The sequence below is a fragment of the Cebus imitator genome, unplaced genomic scaffold (assembly GCF_001604975.1).
Source record: "Cebus imitator isolate Cc_AM_T3 unplaced genomic scaffold, Cebus_imitator-1.0 Scaffold7, whole genome shotgun sequence".
NCBI classification, from domain to species: Eukaryota; Metazoa; Chordata; class Mammalia; order Primates; family Cebidae; genus Cebus; species Cebus imitator.
In genome coordinates, this window is record NW_016107322.1 from 13,892,026 (window position 1) to 13,897,864 (window position 5,839).

General features: G+C 42.8%; 1 pseudogene across 1 annotated transcript; it reads right to left on the reverse strand.

The window, feature by feature from the left end:
• Nucleotides 1–2,654: 2,654 nt before the first annotated feature.
• LOC108312228 lies at nt 2,655–5,639 on the reverse strand (annotated as a pseudogene). Its single transcript, XR_001828557.2, has 2 exons — nt 5,603–5,639; nt 2,655–4,533 (listed from the first exon to the last, which is right to left on the reverse strand). The product of XR_001828557.2 is annotated as a stress-induced-phosphoprotein 1-like (transcript).
• Between the last annotated feature and the right edge of the window lie 200 nt (nt 5,640–5,839).

Consider the following 5,839-nt stretch of genomic DNA (forward strand, 5'->3'; position numbering starts at 1 on the left):
GATAGTAAATGGGTCTCGCAAGATCTGATGGTTATAAAAACAGGAGTTTCTCTGCACAAGCTCTTTCTCTTGCTGCTACCATGTAAGAAATGCCTTTCACCTTCTGTCATAATTGTGAGGCCTTCCCCAGCCACGTGGAACTGTGAGTCCAATAAACTTCTTTCTTTTGTAAATTGCCCATTCTCATGTATGTCTGTGTCAGCAGCATAGTAACAGACTAATATACTAGGTTTTCTGATCTTTTATGTGATGTATATACCTTAGTCTGCCCATTTCTCTGAGCCTTTTGATTCCTTCTTCTGTTTACCACAGCAGTTGTGGCGTTTTACTTCATTTGCTATGAGCCATTGCTTTCTCCAAGCTTCCAAGTACTACCCCATAAGTGTGCTGGCATTATCTCCGAATCTTCCCCAATTAGGGCCCTGATCTTGGTATATCAGACTTGCTAAGGTTGAAGGTGAAGAATCTAACATCCTCTCAATCTCTGATACTCAGATTCTTCAGTTTGTTTCTGCTCTCTAGGCACAGGAGAGGAGAAGAGAGGAGATGCCACCAGGAGATCTTCTGGTTTTTGTGATTAGCCTTTAATTGATGATTAATCACTATAAGTGTCTGCCATCCAATTCCATATAGTGTTTATAATTACTTCTTCCCCTGTACTTTCCAATGCTTGACAAGTTGCACCCACCTGTGCAGTCCCTTCCATTAGTGTTTCACCCCAATTCACCACTGAAAGTTTAAATAGTTGCACCACTGCTGCATGCCTGGGGCCATCCATACCCCACCCACCACAAGTGAAAAAATGCTTTAGTTTCTTTGATTAAATACCTAGGAGTGAAATTGTTGAAATGTATTGTAAGTATGTATTTAGCTTTATAAGAAAACAAACCTATTTAAGTTGGTTGTCAATATCTACATTCAGCGATGAGTAGTCTCATTGCTCTGTATCCTTGCCAACATTTGTTATTTTAAAAACAACTATTTTAGAGGTTGTGTAGTAGTAACATGCTGAGTTTAATTTGAAATTTTTGATGATGAATGATGTTTACTATCTTTCCATGTGTTGATAGTCATTTGTATTTGTTAGGATTCTCCAGAAAAAACAGAGCCAATAGGAAACAGAATATTTATTTATTATAAAGAATTGACTCATGCAACTATGGAGGCTGACAAGTCCCAAGATCTGTAGGACTGTCAGGCTGGGGACCCAAGAGAGTCAATGGTGTAGTTCCAGTCTGAAAATCAACAGGCTCAAGACCCTGGCTCAACAGGAAGAGCCAATGTTTCAGTTAGAGTTCAAAGGCAGGAAATAGCCAATGTCTCAGTTCAATGTGAATTGGGCAGGAGGAATTACTTGGACAGGACCAACTCTTTTGTTCTATTTAGACCTTCAATTGATTGGCTGTGGCCTCTCACATTAGGGAGGGGAATAGGCTTTACTGGCCCTACCAATTTTAATGGTTATCTAAAATGCCCTCATAGAAATATCCAGAATAAACATTTGATCAATTATCTGGGCACTCTGTGGCTCAGTCAACACATAAAATTAGCCACCATACCATTTATATATCTTTTATTTCTGGAATAAATCCTATTTTATCATGATTTATTATGTTATGTATTACTGGATTTGATTTTCATTGAAATTCAATGTTTCTTTCAATTATGATTATAGACAACAAAACAGTAACATTGGCAATACTCATGATATATTCAACAATATAAGTGAGAGATATTTTCATTTCATTACCATTATCTCGAATATTGTGTATACTCACCACATTGGTATTATTGATGCTCATTATTAAGGCCTATGCTTTATCACATTACTTAATGAATTTAGCAAATTATCTTTTATTATGTAAATTTTTAATTTAATAACTATATTTTACTATACCTTGTTGTTTCTTTTGTAATACTCTTTCATGTAGAAACATGCTGTGACAGGGCTCCTAGGCTTAACCAGACTGCCAAGGGGGTTTATGACACCAAAGTTTAGGAATCCCAGGACCAGAGCTAAAAAATTCAGAATCCTTATCTTAAAACATATGGGACTAAATAGAATCACCTAGAGAGCATAGATAGAGAGGAATAGAGAGTGCAGGACAAAGCCCCACATTTCTCTGACATTCGGAATCTGATAGAAGAAGATCTTGGCAAGGAGAGTGGGAAGTGGAGTGGGAGGGAAACCAAGTGATAGTGGTACAAAAGAAGCTGACGAAAAGAGATTCTGTAATCACAGCAAATACTGCTTCTGGGTGTTCACAAAAGCTGAATATGGAGAACTGGGGTGCTGGCAAAGTTAGGTCACTGATGCACATTGGAATCAAAAACCATCAGTACACATTAGAAAGTGAGTGAGAGGGAGGTAAGTCGAGACAGGAGTTTTGTTCAGAAGGGGATCTGAGAAACAGACGGGACCTCACCATGTGGAGTCGAGGAAGCCAAGTTTGTTTTATAAGATAGAGGATGGTAAGGGATGTTTGTATGTCAATGAGAATGATCCACTTGAAAGGTAGACATTTATGTAGGAGAGAAAAGGATGCAGGTGCAAGGAAGTTGGTGGAAAGATTATTAAGCAGTGAGGTGGTTCTTTTTCTATTGGATTTACATTTTTTATGAAGTATGAGGTGGTCTTTTTTTTTTTTTTTTATCACGCCCAACTGGTTTGTTTTATTGGAGAAGGGGACGTGGAATAAACAACATGAGATAGCTGGGACCTGAGGCTGGAAAGAAGCCCCTTCCCTCCCCGTACATGCCCGCTGCCCCAAATAAAAAATAACCAACTATGGGAGAGCAGCCCAGACAGTGACTAGGGGCAGGGGAAGGAGACATGGAACTCGAGGGCAGCGGTGAAGAGACCATGCGTGTGCTGGGAAGGCGCAGAGGCAGCGGCGGCACGAACAGTGCCAGTACAAGTCTCTGTGTCTTCCCGGGGTTATGTATAAATTTAGAGATGAGGCCTTCTTTCCCCCTGCTCTCCCTTCCGCTCCGTGCTGCTCGCAGCGGTCCCAGCTCCTCTTTCCACATGAGGGCGAAGGGAAGTGGGGATGAACAAGTTATCACCGAATTGCAATCAGACCCACATCCATCAGCTTCTGGATCTTCTGTGCTATTACAGGATTCTTTAAGTGTTTGCTGAGTGCCTGGGGGTCCTTCTGCATCTGTTCCAGGATAAGGCGCATGGCTGGGTCACTCATGATCTGCTGCACCTCGGGGTCGGCCATGGCTCGTCGCTTCACATCTTCGGGGCTATCATGCCGGTTGTACTGCGCCATCATACAGCGCTGGCAGCCGTCTGCCGCCTCCTTACAGCTGGAGTCCAGGTGGAGCGCCTTCTGGTACACATCCATGGCTTTGGTGTAGTCCTTCATTGCTTCCAGGGCAGTGGCTTTCTGGGTATAACCCTTGATGAAGGTCGGCTCCATCTGGATACATTCCTCACAGTCCTTGAGTGCCAGCTGGAACTCCAGAAGTTTGGTATAGCAGGCAGCTCGATTACTGTATAATTTGGCATCTTTTGGGTTCCATTTGATGGCTTCTGTATAATGCTTCATGGCCTGGGGATAGTTCCCTTTCTGGAAACACTCGTTGCCTTTGTTCTTCTCCTCCAAAGCCAGGTCGGGGTTTATGTAGGCCAGCCGCTCTTGCTCCTTCAGGATTTTCTCTGCCTGCTGACATTTCTTGAGCACATCTGGGGTTCGGTGCTCTGCCAGAGACTTGTTATAGAAATGAATGGCATCCTTGCACTTTTCTTCTTTGAAGTAGGAGTTGCCAATTCGAGCATAAGCTTTGGCAATCTGTCGACAGTCTTCTTGGCTTTCTCTCCCCACTTCAATGGCCCTCTCACAAAGCTCCCCACTCGTAGTCACCCTTTTCAAAGTATACGGCTGCTTGACTGGTAATGTAAGCCATGTTGGTGGGGTCCAGCTCCTTGGCTTTGTCATAATGCTTCAAGGCTGTGTCAAAGTCTTTCTTCTTGTAGGCATCATTCCCCAGCTCTTTTTCTTTCAGTGCCTACTTCTTATTCTCTGGAAGATCTTCTTCCATTGGCTCTGGCTTGGTCTCCTTTTTGGGAGGGGGTGGCGGTGGAGGCCTCGCAACCTCTTCCTCCTCATCCATACTGCCCAGATCGACCCCAAGGAGGATACTGAGAGTGGTCATGATCCGGGGATCTTGTAGTTTTGTGCCCTTTCAGCTGAGGGTTATTTGCCTCGTGCTTTAAGCCCTCCTCTTACGTTCGCTTGGCTTCTTCAAACCAGGTTAGGAACTCAAGAGGTGCTGCTTTTCGTGAATAGCCCTTGCCCCAGTCAGGCTTTAGGTTGATGGTCTTGCAGCGGTCCTCCTAAGCCTTCTAGTAGTCTCCTTTCTTGGTATAGACGGCAGAACGATTGCTGTAGAGCAAGTGGTTGTGAGGATCCAGCTTAATGGCTTCAGAGTAGCACTGTAAGGCAGAATCAATGTTGCCTGCACTCAGGGCCTTGTTGCCCTTCTCTTTCAGCTCACTGACCCTGCTCCATAGCGCAGCGCAGCCTGGAACCCCATTGAATCGAATCCAAGGTGAAGTCTTTTTTTTTTTTTTTCATTTATTTATTTTATTGCATTTTAGGTTTTGGGGTACATGTGAAGAACATGCAAGATTGTTGCATAGGTACACTCATGGCAGTGTGATTTGCTGCCTTCCTCCCCATCACCTACATCTGGCATCTCTCCCCTTGCTATCTCTCCCCAGCTCCCCACCCCCTATCCTCCCTCCCCTATTTCCCCCCAACTGACCCCAGTGTGTAGTGCTCCCCTCCCTGTGTCCATGTGTTCTCATTGTTCACCCGCCTATGAGTGAGAACATGCGATGTTTGATCTTCTGCTCTTGTGTCGGTTTGCTGAGAATGATGGTTTCCAGGTTCATCCATGTCCCTACAAAGGACACAAAATAAATCATTCTACTATAAAGACACGTGCACACGAATGTTCATTGCAGCACTGTTTACAATAGCAAAGACCTGGAACCAACCCAAATGCCCATCAATGATAGACTGGACAGGGAAAATGTGGCACATACACCATGGAATATTATGCAGCCATAAAAATGATGAGTTTGTGTCCAAGGTGAAGTCTTTAGCTGGAGGAAGGAGGAGGAGTAGTTAGAAATCTTAGGAGAGAAAAGAATGTGTGAAATAGTTGTCTGGAAGAGTAAAGAAGAGTTGAAATTTTTAAGGAGGCACAATAGGATTGTTTTTAGGATAAATAGTCTGCTTAATTATAAAGTCTTCAGACACTTGCTAAATAACTCTTATTAGATTTTGGGACTGTCTTCAACCACTGTGTCAAGACAAATGTTATAATTTAGATTTTTATAGACAAAATTCAGTCTTAGAACCCTTTCTAGTTCTCCTTGCAGTACAGGTTGTGTGGCTGTTTCGGGGAAAGCACAGGGAATGGAACTGCATCACCACTGATAATAAATAGCCCTCTTCTAAGCCAACCAAGCCTGATTCTACAAGAGCTTTGTCATATATATTATTTTAAAACATTAGAAATGTTCAGGTGCTTAACATGTTTAGCTTTGCAAGCTTCCTCTAAACCACATTTCATCCCACTGTACTCCATATTCTGGTTAACCTTTTAGCAGAAGTTTCCATCGTCTGGGTATTTGACATCAGCCAATTTCAGGGTTTGGACTGTCACTTCCCATATAGAGACTAAAATGTCATGAACACTGGTTTTTGACATCTCGAAGTTGACCAGAAGACAAGAGGATTCTCAAGCCAATTTTTAAGAAGATAATGTATATTGCTTGTTTGGAGTGATTGAAAAGGAAATACTGGAAAAGCAAAAGTGG